Raw genomic sequence first — 13,062 nt, 5'->3', positions numbered from 1 at the left:
ACAGGACTGTGCTGGGTCTCAGGGTCCATTTCAAGGTGGGCCAGAGTGAGAGTGTGAATTGGGTGTCTGGAGGCCCTGGGAAGGCCAAAGGCTGAGGTCACAGGTGTGGGGTCAGTCAGGAAAGCGGTGAACCGTGGGGCTTCTGGCTAAGGGGGCACACACCTCCAGGAGGGACAGGGAGGATGTGTGGGTTAGAGTCTGGCCCGCCCGGGACCTAGTAGGATTCCTGCAAGTTCTTGCCCCTCTGTGCCTCTCCATCTCGGTGCAGGGGCAGCTTGGCCTGGGGCCCTGTGCGGCTCTGTGGGCAGTGGGGCTGTCATTGGCTCAGTCTGGAGCAGGGAGGGACCCTGTAGGTGGCCTGGAGCCCCGGGTCCACGAGATGGGAGCTGGGAGCCCATCTGCATTGGGTAGAGTTGTGGGTGTGAGAGGCCTTCCGGGCGTGTGGTTCCCTATGCACTGTGAGTAATCCTCAGCCACATTTGCAGCTCCCAGGGGATTGTGCAACTTCCTCTCAGGCCAAGGTGCAGGGGGCTGGGTGAGAAACAGCACTGGGGAAAATGAGGAAACTGGGGCCAGCACTGGGGCCAGGGGCACGGCCCTGGGCTCTTGACCCCCGAAGAGCTGAGCGTTCCTGGGGGCCTCCTTCCAGGGGGCTGCCCTCTCCAGTTATGCGGGCATGTGTGCATGTGCGTGTGGCGGGGGTGGGGTGGGGTGGGGGGATGTCTTTGGGGAGCTGGGTTAGTGGGGATGAGTTCCCGCAGGCTGTGCTGGCATGTGGGTATCTTTTGAGCGGGGTCAGGGCTGGGGAAGCAGGTGGTGAAGGGAGGGGCTGGGGGAGAGGGTGGGATGGTGGAAAGCATGTGAAATCAGGAGAAGCAGACAGCCAGTCCCACCTCTGCGGAGCCGTGCAGCCCTGGGCGGTGTAACTAAGCGCTCCCTGCCTCCTCTCCTCCTCTCCTCCTCTCCCAGGCTCGTCTGAGCCTCTGGTGAGAAGGTAGTGGGCCTGATGCACTTAGCCGGGCGGCCAGGCTGCAGGAAATACACACTGACGTCAGGATTGGGAGCAGACACTGCTGGGCCAGCTGGATTCAAATCCTGGCCCTGCCGCTTTTGCAGCTGTGTGATCCTGGGGCCTCAGTTTCCTCTTCTGTAAAATGGAGATGACAGTTACAGTGCCCACGGTGTGGGTTCATTCTGAGGATTAAAAGGCTTAATTCATGGAGAGCGCTCAGAACAGCACCTGGCACAGGTTAATGTCATACCTGCATGTGAGCATGTTTGTGTGCAAACATCAAAACACCAGGTTCACGGTGATTATTTCTGATGGCGAGGATTTGAGTGGGGACTGGGGATACTAATAAGAGCTCCTGTTTCCAGGCCTCACTCCACGTTGGATGCTGGGCCAAATGCTTGACCTGTACCAGCCCCTTGGACCCTCACACTCACCCTATGAGGTGGGCGCTGTCATCACCCCCATTTCACAGATGGGAACACGGAGGCACAGAGGCATCGCGTGACTTACCAGGGCAGTGATGTCAGTGAGGAGGACAGCAGAATGGTCTGCCTTAGCCCTGCTGGACCTCCTCTGGGTTCGGCTGGAGGTGGGCGGGTGGACAGGAGGGAGTAGGGTGTGTTGTGAGGGGGGTGGGGGCCCGCATCACGGCCAGTCAGCGCCGGCCAGGAGCCCTGTCTTCTCTTTGTACCATTGCCAATAACATAGTCAACAAATATAAAGAATGACATTAATATAGGGAACGGCTTTTTGGTAGTGGGAGGGAGTGGGCTTCCTCGGGCAGAGCTCCCTGCCCGTGGGTGGACTTTCGAGAGGAGTTGAAGGCCACTCACCTGGGGGGCAGGATGGGGCAGGATGGTCATGAACGTGGCTCCAGATTCAGGCAGCCCTGGCTCTGACCCCTGCCTGAGCCGTTTACTCTGTGACCCTGGCCTCAGTTTCCTCACATGTAAAACTCCTCCCAGTCCCTTCCTCTTAAGATGATCGTGAGGATGAAATGAGATACCATAACAGAATGCTTAGCACAGGCCTGGCCGGAGTCAGTGTCCGCCAAATGGATGTCTCTCTTAGGCACCTGTTACACAGAGAGTCGTGTGCCAGGCAGGGAGCGGGGCTATGCAGATATCCTTGGAGGGCCATTCTTTGAACTGTGGATCGGGGCAACTGATTGGACCCTAATCTGGCCATGAAATCAGCTTAGTGGGTCTCAATGAAAATGAAATGAAAAGGAAGTAATAAATTAAATGGAAAAGAATGATAGGAAACACCCAAGTGTATTATTGCACAGTACTGGTAAGTGTTGTTTTGTACAACTTTTTTGGAGTTTCATGTGCATGTGTACACATACTCCGTGTGTGTGTGTGTGTCCTGGGTCAGATAAAATATAGTTTTCTGTGAGTCATGGTCAAAATATTTGGGGCCACCGCCTGAGAGATGATCTCCCTCCAGTGCAGTGATGTTTATGGGGCACCTACTCAGGGTAAGACCCAGCTCCCCATGTGGGAGCCAGACTGGGGGGTTGGGACCCAATCCTTAGCAAGGTGGCTGGGTGAGCAGGCCCGGTGGGGGTCAGCAGACACAGAGGGCAGGGGGTGGTTAGGGAGGGCTTCCTGGGTGATGACATGCATGGGGTGGGGACAGTGAGGGGAGGCAATGCCTGGGGTGAGTGCTTGACTTGGGGTCTGGAGATAGAGAGCCCCCCAGTGGGGGCTCCCTGTCAGTGGAGGGCTGTAGGGCCAGGCCTGGCCAGAGGTGAGGGTGAGGGTTGTCTCAAGGCACTGGGTGAGGGCTGTGCACGTTTCCCCTGGCTGGGGTGGGGTGGGGTAGAGGAGGACTCAGGTTTACTGATGTTCCGCCCACCCCAAGACTTTCAGGATCTGCAGTGATGGGTGGGACTCAGGGCTCAGATACTCTCCCTCCTCCCCTTGGCCCCTGGGAGTCTCCTGAGTCTTCTCCTCCTTTTTGCTGCCCCGGCTGGCTCAGATGGGCCTGACCTGGGACCTGGCTCAGCCCTGGGCCCTGGTCCAGGAGCCAGAAGCCTTTCTATGACTTAGATCTCTGCCCGGGCTAAGTTGGGGTCTCCATTTCTTCATCTGTAAAGTGGGCATACAAATCCCTGAGCAGCCAGCCGTCTGGGTGGTGATGCCCACCTTGTGACCTAACAGGGATGAGCTGGCTACAGGAAGTGTGGCGAGCTCTGGGTGGGTTGTAACTGTTGTCTCTAAGGCTGGGAGGGCTGGGGCAGGTCATGAGGATATCAGCTGCCTCACTGGAGAGCCCCCCCACCTCCCCACCCCGTGACCTGGGGCAAGGGTGGGGAGAGGCCTGTGACCCATGGTGAGCTGGGGATATCCCCGGCTCTGAAGGGGAGGTAGCCCATTAGGGGCCCCAGGGGATGAGACCCAGGTTTGGCCTGGGTCTGGGAAACCCAACCTCCAGAGCCCCCACCTACATGGGGTACCCGAGGAGCCCCAGCTTGGAGGCCTGTGATGCCAGGTGGAGGGTCTGTGTCCTTGGACTTATTGGCAGAGGTCAATTTTCAGGAAGCTGTGGGTGGCTTTGAGCCTGCCAGACCCAGAACCCAGAGCCTCAGGCGTGAGCTCTCACAGGAAGATGTGGTATTTAATGAGAGGTCACGTATATTGAGTACCTACTGTATGCCAGGCACTTTTGTATATTTGCAAATTGAGTCTTCACAGTAACCTAACGTGCAGGTCTTTTTATCATCCTGTTTTTAGGTGAGGAAACTTGAGGCTCAGAATGGTCAAATCTCTCTCGCTAGCTAGTGAGTGGCAGAGCTGGGCCGAGGGCATGAGTTCTGGATTCAGGCTGCCAGGGTTGAAAGCCAGGCAGTAGCACTTGCCAGCTGTGAAACCTTGGACAAAAGCCTGAACCTCTTTGCCCATTCGTTTCTTGCTCTGTGAAATGGGTATAACCGCAGTGCCCTCCTCAAAGGGTTGTTGTGAGAACTCCATGAGATTATGGAGGTCAAGTGCTTGGTACTTAGGACACCATCTTTCCTGTCTGTACCAGGGAACCACTGTGTGGCCCGGGGCCCATTCTCTGGTCTCCTTGGGTCCCAGTCTCCTCAGCTGTGTGACACAGGGTACTGACCCCTTCCCTGCCCTTCTCAACAGAATTGCTGAGGATCAGATGGGATCAAAACCCCGGATGGGTCCTGGGGGAGGCCTTCACAGAACAGAAATGCTAGACTCTTCAGCCCCCAGAGCTACCAGGAATTTTTCAGTGCTTGGAGCTAACTGCAGGTCCCGATGTATTTTGTCTGGGCCTGCTTCAAGCTTTCATGTTTCCTGCTGGCCCGTGGAGGCATTTGAAGTGCTGACCCCAGATCTACTCCAGAGTTTCTCAAGAAGTGTTCTGTAGAAGGGTTTGGTGATCAAGCAGGTGTGGGGGAGTTGAAAAAAAAGTAAAATGGATTTCTTTGCTAAAGGACTTGTCAGAGCCTTTGATATGCTAATATTCTTTATGCACCTCCCGTGTGTGGTCATGGTATACTTCAGGATATTTCAAAGGCCTGGTGTTCAAAGCTCCATTTTCCAGATGGAGAAACTGAGACCTAGAGTGAAGCCTAGGAAATGATTTTCCCAGATCATGCAGTTATCGCTAACAGAGCTGTGACTAGAGTCCAGGGCTCCTGACTCCGTGGCCCGTGCTCTGCCCAGGACACCGACTTCTTGCTCTCCTTCCTCTCTTCTTCTCAGAGAAACGTGTGCGGTGCTGCTCCCTTCCTGAAGGCTCCTTACCTTTTTCTGGCCCCTTCCCTCTGCCTCCCAGCGGCGTTGGAGGGTGTCCTGTTCCTTCTGGGTGTTGCTGGAAGAGAAGCATACAGGCTCCTGGGAGATGCTTCTGGGCTGGTAGATGGCAATAAGGCTTCATCCCAGCTCTTGGGCTCCTAGCAAGTTAATTCAGTTTTCTGAGCCTCAGTCTCTTCAACTGCAGAGTGATACTCATCACCTTGTCTCTCACCTGCAGGTACTGAGGGGCTCAGCTCTGACACCTCGTGTGAGTGTGCTCTGTTAATCTTCAATTCATGTCCAGATGTCCATGAGTCTAGCAATTCTGATCATTTCAGGGTGGGGGCGATGAGGGAAGAACATGGAAGAAATGTGGGAGCCCCTGGCCGTGGGATCTGGCATGGTGCTGACTCCCAAGTTCCGATTTGCTCCCCACATTTGACGTCTGCCCTTTAGTATATTGCTGGCCCTCTCTGGTCTCAGTTCCCCTGGTCACCTAGGAAGTGGGCTGGTCTGGCTGACACTAGGGACCCGTTTCACAGGTGAGGGGAGGGGAGCCAGGGGCGTGGTTTCCCAGTGTCCTGTGGGGAGCTGGTGTCAGAATTGGGAAAGAAACTCAAGTGTCTCGGTGCCTCAGTACGGCTCCGCCTTGAGCATGGTGGTCTCCAGAATCTGCCCACCCCTCTGATCTCCCGGCCCCTTCAGGCAGGGAGTGTGTGCGGGCGTGCCCACATCTCTGTCCACTCAGCAGTTGGGGTATAAATATCCCAGGCTCTCTGCAGGCTGCGGGGGGCTCCGGGTGCAAGGCTGGGGGGTGGGCCAGGCTGGCTTGGGAGGTGGGAGGTGGTGGTGCCTCCCTGGCAGTGTCCTCTCCCCGAGGGCCGTTTGCCCAAGTTATTCTTAGCACTGACTCATTATAGAGACTATTTTTAATCCTGTTTCTAAGCATTGCCAACATCTGGTGCAGACAGTACTGAAGGGGGTGGGGGTGGCAGGGCGACCCTTTGGGCATTGCTGGGGACCAGAGCCTCTGGCAGGACAGCAAGGACAGAGTCTTCTGCTTCCTGCACCTGCCACTACTTAAAACTGGGCATGCAGTAGGCGTCCTATTTGTGCTTGAATGTTGTTGGCTCACCCACGACCTCATCCTTCCAGCGCCTGTCGGTGAGGGTGGGTAGGTGGGCTGGGGGTTACCATCCAGCCGGAGAGCATGAGCTGATGGTGCTCATCGGGTAGGCTTTCCCACGTCCATCCCTCAGGGATTCACTCGGCCTCTGACCCCTGAAGAGAAGGGCCTCAGAGCAGAGGGCAAGCCTGGAGCTGGGGCACTTGTTACAGCCACTGCTGTGGGAGGAGCCAGCAGACATTATAGGGAAGGGGGGTGCTCAGTGGTGAGGTGTGCAGGCTCCAGGGCCAGACTGCCTGGGCTCAAGTCCTGGCTTTGCTCCTTCCTAGCTGTGTGACCTTGGGCAAGTCATCAACCTCTCTGCGCCTCAGTTTCCTCATCTGTGAAGTTGGGGTGGCAGTAGAGTGTTGTAAGGATTCAGTAAAATAATAATGTACCCAGTGCCTACCTAGTAAGTGCCGTATAGTAGGGAGCTGGTGGTATTGTCATTATTTCTATTGTTATTGTTACTAGTGAGAAGCTCTGTGTGTGCCCTGAGTTGGGGAGGAGGCGTCTTGGCTGTTCTCTGAGTGAGGTGAAGCTTGGCATGGGGCTCAAAGGGAGTGGTTGTACCCGGGCATCATGATGGGGTGATTTCTGCCAGGCTGCCCCGAGGGGTCAAGGGCACTCAGGTGGGTTGGAATGTGGGCTTTGCCCTTCACAGGTTGGGTGAGTCTCTTTTCTTCTTCTTTTTTTTTATATTCTTTTCCATTATGGTTTATCACAGGACATTGAATATAGTTTCCTGTGCTATACAGTAGGACCTTGTTGTTTATCCATCCTATATATAATAGTTTACATCTGCTCATCCCAGACTCCCAACCCATCCCTCCCCCACACCCCTCCCCCTTGGCAACCACAAGTCTGTTCTCTATGTCTGTGAGTCTGTTTCTATTTTGCAGATAGGTTCATTTGTGCCATATTTTAGATTCCACAGATAAGTGATATTATATGGTATTTGTCTTTTTCTTTCTGATTTACTTCACTTAGTATGATAATCTCTAGTTGCATCCATGTTGCTGCAAATGGCATTATTTTGTTCTTTTTTATGGCTGAGTAATATTCCATTACATATATGTACCACATCTTCTTTATCCATTCATCTGTCAAAGGATATTTAGGTTGTCTCCATGTCTTGGCTATTGTGAATAGTGCTGCTGTGAACATTGGGGTGCATGTATCTTTTTGAATTACAGTTTTGTCTGGATACATGCTCAAGAGTGGGGTGGCTGGATCATATGGTAATTCTGTTTTTAGTTTTCCGAGGAACTTCTACACTGTTTTCCGTAGTGGCTGCACCAACTTACATTCCCACCCACTCACTTAACTTTTCTGAACATCCATTTCTTTACCTTCATGACAGAGGTGATACTACGTAGGCCATAGAGTTATGGTGGAAAATAAAGCATTTGATGTTTGTGGAGCATTTTACCCACTGCTGGGCCCACGGTAGGACCTGAATCCATGAGACTTTCTTTCGTTTGTTTTTTGCTGTGTCCCTTTCCCATGTGACAGATGGGGTGCCCTGGGTCTGGAGGTTTGGACGGTGGGGGGCTGGGGTCCTAGCTCTCAGTGAGCTGTGTGATCCACACTCATAGCTTCCCCTGGTCTTCTGTAACACAAAGAGGCCAGAGAAAACTCTGGTTTTCAGACCCTTTCTCAGAACCCCTGGGGGTGCCTCGGGGAAGGACTAGGAGAACAGGGTGGTGGGGGGAGAGGCCCCCAGCTGGAGGCCAGGTGGTCTGGCCCTTCCCCCTCCCCACAAAGCTGCTTCATTCTCATGTTTTACTATCAAATTTCCAGGTAAATTTTGTCTGAAAATGGGGTTCTGCTGTTGCAAACAGCCTGGGAATCTCTGGTGGGTGACTTCCCAGGCTCCTGTCGTCGGACGTCTGTGCCCTCCGACGTGGCAGTGACCCTGGGAGGTAACCTGTGCCGTGGGCACTGTTGCCCAGAGGGTGCTGGCACTCCCCGAGGGGCGTGGGGGCAGGGAGGGGGCTGCCAGGCTGCTCCTGGGGGAGAGGTTTGAGTGCTGCCCTGGCCTCGCTGACTGTGGGACGTGGGTGCCCTGAACATACTCAGCCCCACAAGCAAAATCTCACAGGAAGGAGCGAGGGCTGAGATTGGGCAGAGAGGCCCCTGCCACAGTGCAGGTACGTTTGTAGTGAATGCTCAAGAAATATTTGAAAGGAATGAATGAAGTGGCACCAGCACAGCCTCCCAGGGCAGCGGTACCTCTGAGAGGGTGGCAGATCCCCCCTCTTCCCCTTCCTCCTTGCCCTCCACGCCCCCTTCCCTTTCTTCTGCTTTGCTTGACCAGCCTTAAGCTACCCCAGCCCTGGGGGCAGGCTCGGCCTTGCTCATAAACTTGAACAAAGACACTTCCTCAGCCTGAGCCTCAGTTTGTTCATCAGTGAAGTGAGGATGATGGGCTTGGCTTGGGAGGCCTCGTCCGGTGTCGTGACCTCTGTTCTCAGGGCAGGTCACATGCACACCGGGGAAAGGCCAGCCCCCAGTCACCAGGCAGGGCCCTCAGGTTCCAAGATGACGATGGGAATGCCGCGGGGCTCCGACTGGGGCCTCCAGGGTGCGATGTGCCTGTGCCATGGCTGGGGTGGGGAGGTGGGGGGCTGTGGGTGTGAGAGGAAAAGTGGGCAACCAACCATGTCCGCTGGGCCGGGGCCGCCACCATGACTTTTGTGTGTGACCCTCTGCGAGTGTGGGCGGCAGCCAATAGGGACACGTTTGTGTCCTTGTGAGTGGGTGTGAAAGGGTGTGTGAATCCAGCCGGCCAGGGAGCAAGGGCAGTTATCTCCTGTTGCTGGGAGCTTCCTGGGCTCTGAAGAGAATGGAAAGTGATTCATGCGAAGGGGCCCCTCCCCAGTTCCCCACTTTAGCCATGACCTGAGGTATAGAGTGGCCTGGCTTCCTCCTTTTCCCCCACTCACCAGAGGCCCATGGCCCCCTCCTCTTTCACCTCAGACCCTGTATCTCACTCTGGGGTAGGGGGCTGCCGGACCTGCAGTCTGACCCTCCTCTCAGTGGCATTTGGGGCGGGGGCGTGGTCCATGCCTGCAGCTCTAGAAGGTAGTGCGCCCCCAAGCCTGGCACAGCTAAGCCCCTGCGCCAGAGGAAGTGGCCTTCAGAGGGCCAGACTGGGACACCGTGGTCACCACCCCACACCAGCCGAGTGGTTTTCCAGCCAGAGGAGACCTGCGGGGAGGGGTGAGGAGAGGCTCCACCTGCCCACCGTCTCCCCGGCTCCGGCCATCCTGGCTGCAGCCACTGCCTATGACTCATTCCCCCGGGGACTGAGCCGGCTCCTCTCCTGGGGCACCGGCCCAGGCTCAGCAAGTTGGGGAGAGAGGAGTTAGGCCCTCTGTGCGGGGAGGGGTCGCAGCAGACCTCTCTGGTGTCTTCTGGCCTCTGCAGACTTCACCTTCCCTTTGCCGCAGCCCCATATTACATAATGGGTCCCAAATGCCTCACAAGTAAGCGGCCCAGCCTGGCAGCTGGACTCAGGAGTCCCTATTCCCCAGTGCCCGCCACCAGGCATGTCCCCATTCCAGTGCCTGGCTCGCTGGGGGAGTGGGTGGTGCCTCCCACAAGCCCCCCCACCACTGTGAGGGGGGGCTGGGCAGCCTGGGAGGGGGTGGGGAGGCCCTCTCCAGGGAAATGAATTCCTGGCCTGGCCCCAGATGCCGGCCTGCCCAGCTCTGCCCCGGGCTAACGCTGGGTGCACACACAGCCCCATTGTACGCCCGGGCCCTGTGCCCGCCATGGGCCTGGCACCAGCTCCATCAACAGCAGTGGCTCCGTCAGCTCCTCAGCACCCCCTGCCAGGGCCAGAGCCACTGGGCCCCCGGGGAGGAGGAGGAGGGAGGGCTGGCGGTTAGGCTGTGAGTGAGGATGCCCCGAGTTGAGGGGCCGGGACCATGCAGATGCCTGAGGAGCCAAATGCATACATTTGTTTCTTTGTCAACTGTGGATACAAGGCAGGGAGCACTGTCCCCCATTCACACGAGGCATCAAGACCCTGAGAGGCTGCAGTAGCCTGCCTAAGGGCACAAAGCTAGCAAGGGATGGAGCTGGGGTTCGAGCTCAGGCAGCCTTGGTCAGAGTCTTTTCTGCACCCCTTACTGTGCTATATACCCAGTCTCCAGGTCAGGGCTCGGGGAAAGGCAGTGCTCCTTCTTTCCCCAGCCCAACTTTGAGGAGCTAGGCAGGCTACTTTCTGGAAAGTACATGTCCCCAGGGTGGAAGGGGACCCTGGAATAGTAGGGTCTGGAGCCGTGCGCTTGTGAGAAGTGTGGTGGTTTTCAAGGATGATACTGGTGGCTGGACAGGCAGTGCAAGTCTCCAGAGTCGGAAGGCGGCTCTGTGCCTCAGTTTCCCTGCCCCACCGGCACTGAATATCCCCTGTGCTTCTCGGCAGGGCATAAGAATGTAGAGGTGAGGTGTGGCCAGGGCTGAGACCTGGACCCTCATCTCCTTTTCCTATGCTCCATAGGCTGGCCGGGAAGTTCCCCTTCCCCAACCTAGACCAAGGCCTCCTGTTGCTTCTATTCTTAGAGTCTGTCCTGAGCTGCCCCATCTCCTCAGGTTTCCCAGCCTGAAGGGGCCTCTGAGGCCGGAGAGCCTGCCAAGGGGGCAGCCCAGCTCTAGGCTGCGAGGGGGTCCCATCTCTGCCTAGCACCCAGGCCCCTCAGGCCAGGCTGGAGGGTGCCCAGAATCAACTTCCATGGGTCTCAGCTTATCCACTCATGACCTCCGACCCCATGGGTTTGGGCAGAGCTGAAGCTCCTCCCTTCTTCTTGGCCCACCCTCCTTGTCCCCTGCCCATCCCGGGCACGAGGCCTGGCTCCCCCTTGGTGACACCTCAGCCCTCTCAGCAAATGGACAGGGCAGTCTGCAGGGACCACGCGGTTGTGCAATGCCAGGGCTGGGCCTTGGGGACAGGTGGGGAAGAGAGAGGCTGGAAAGGGACACCGAGGCCAGCTCCCTTCTCACCCCACTCTGGAGTCTTGTCTGCTTTCCCAGTCTGCTTGGGCTCAGCTTACTCCGATTATGCTGTCCCCCAAGACAGCCAACACATCTTCATCCAAGGCCACAACAGGATACGTCAAACCCAGAAGGGCCATGTTTGAGTGCCTTCTCCCTGGGAGATGCCGAGAAAGAAAACCTGGGGACGGCCCTCAGGGAGCTTCTACTACAGCTGAGAAAACTAGGCAGAGTAACTTCTCTGTGCCTCAGTTTCTCATTTATAAAACAGGTACACTAATATTTCCTACTTCCCAGTGTCGTTGAGAAGGGCAAGTGAATTAAGACATGGTAAATCCCTTAGGAACAGTTCCTGACAAATGGTAAGTGCTCAGTTCAGGTTTATTGGTAGTAGTTGTAGTGGTAGTAGTCATTCTAGTAGAAGAAGTACAATATATGATATCAGATAGTGCTGTTTTTTCCAAACTAGGTTGTGAGTACCGGTGAGGACAGGGACTATCTTACTTATCTCTGTATCTTGGCATCAGACACAGAGCCTGGCTTGGAGCAGATTAAGTAATTGTTTTCAAATGGTGATCAGAGGAGGGTAGAGTCAGGGTGGGCTGCCTGGAAGAGGTGGCCCTAGAGCAGGGCTTCCTGAGATGCACAGGCATTAGACAATCTGTGGATGGAGGATGGGGCAGGGGGTACATCTGGAGGCCTTGATTGTGTTGGGGAGAGAGTGAGAAAGCCCCCTGAGCCCAGGACTTGGTGAGGGCAGGGGGATCCTGGATGCCTTAAAGGCCCACCTAGGGAGTTTGGACTTTATCTGGTGGACAGTGGGGAGCCACTGGGAGTGATGAAGCGGGGGGATGACCTTTCTTTGTTGCTTAGTCCATTTTGTTTCTGATCCCTTGTTCTCTCGGGGCTGTTCCCTTTCTCCACTTCTCCAAAGACAATAAACCCTCTCTCTGCTCTTCAGTCCCTTCTCTCCGATCCCTATGCACCCCCAGCCCACATATCCATGTTCCGTTCTTGGCCTTCTCTGCTCAGCTGTCCTGGCCTGCTCCCCCTGCCTGCTCCTGTCCCCTTCCTCTCCCTGGCCCCTGACCCATCTTCCCTGGGATTGGGGTTGGCTGGACTTGGACTTGAGGGGAGAGGGATACAGGCATGGTGTGACCACATGGTGGGAACCCGTGTGATGGTGACCGAGCCAGGACACCCTGTTCTGACATAGCCCGCTACCCACTTCAGGGAATAACCCCACCCCCACCCCCAGCCAATAATGTGGCTAAGGCGCATTAGGAAGAATTTACTTAGCATTTGTCAACCTGATAAATGGAGATACAGATTTCTCTAACAGATAAATTAGAGAGTGATGGGCCTTCATTTTCTTGTTATTAAATTTAACCTAAAAGGATATTGAACTGCGTGGGAACCAGACTGCAGAAAACTACTGTGTCTCTTCTGTCTCCTTTCAAACATCCATCCATCTATCCATTATATCCATCCATCCATCCATCCATCCATCACTTCATGCATTATGTCCATCCATGCATCCATGCATCCATCCATCTGTCCATCATATCCATCCATCCATCCATCATATCCATTCATCCATCTGTCTATCCATCACTTCATTTATTATGTTCATCCATGCATCCATTATATCCATCCATCCATCCATCACTTCATGCATTATGTCCATCCATGCATCCATACATCCATCCATCTGTCCATCATATCCATCCATCTATCCATCCATCATATCCATTCATCCATCTGTCTATCCATCACTTCATGTATTATGTTCATCCATGCATCCATTATATCCATGCATCTATCCATGCATCTACCAAATATTTACTGAGCACCAAATTAGGTGCTTTATGTTTAATCCTTATAGAAACTCTCCAAGATGGGCATTATCGTCATTTTGTACATGAGGATACTAGGATGCTGTGGAGTTAAGTAAATTGCTGAAGGTTACGCAGCCAGTAAGCGATCTGGGATTCAGCTCTACCTGCTTCAAAACACATGTTCATAGTGTGGGATCAGATGGCCTCCCTGGGTGTTCCCAGGGCCTCGTTCTGAGCGTGGAACGTAACAGCTTTGCTATTGAATGAACGAACGGACAGGCACACTCAGGT

This window comes from Hyperoodon ampullatus (assembly GCF_949752795.1).
Source record: "Hyperoodon ampullatus genome assembly, chromosome: 10".
In the NCBI taxonomy this organism is placed as follows: Eukaryota; Metazoa; Chordata; class Mammalia; order Artiodactyla; family Ziphiidae; genus Hyperoodon; species Hyperoodon ampullatus.
This window is presented reverse-complemented; position numbering follows the sequence as displayed.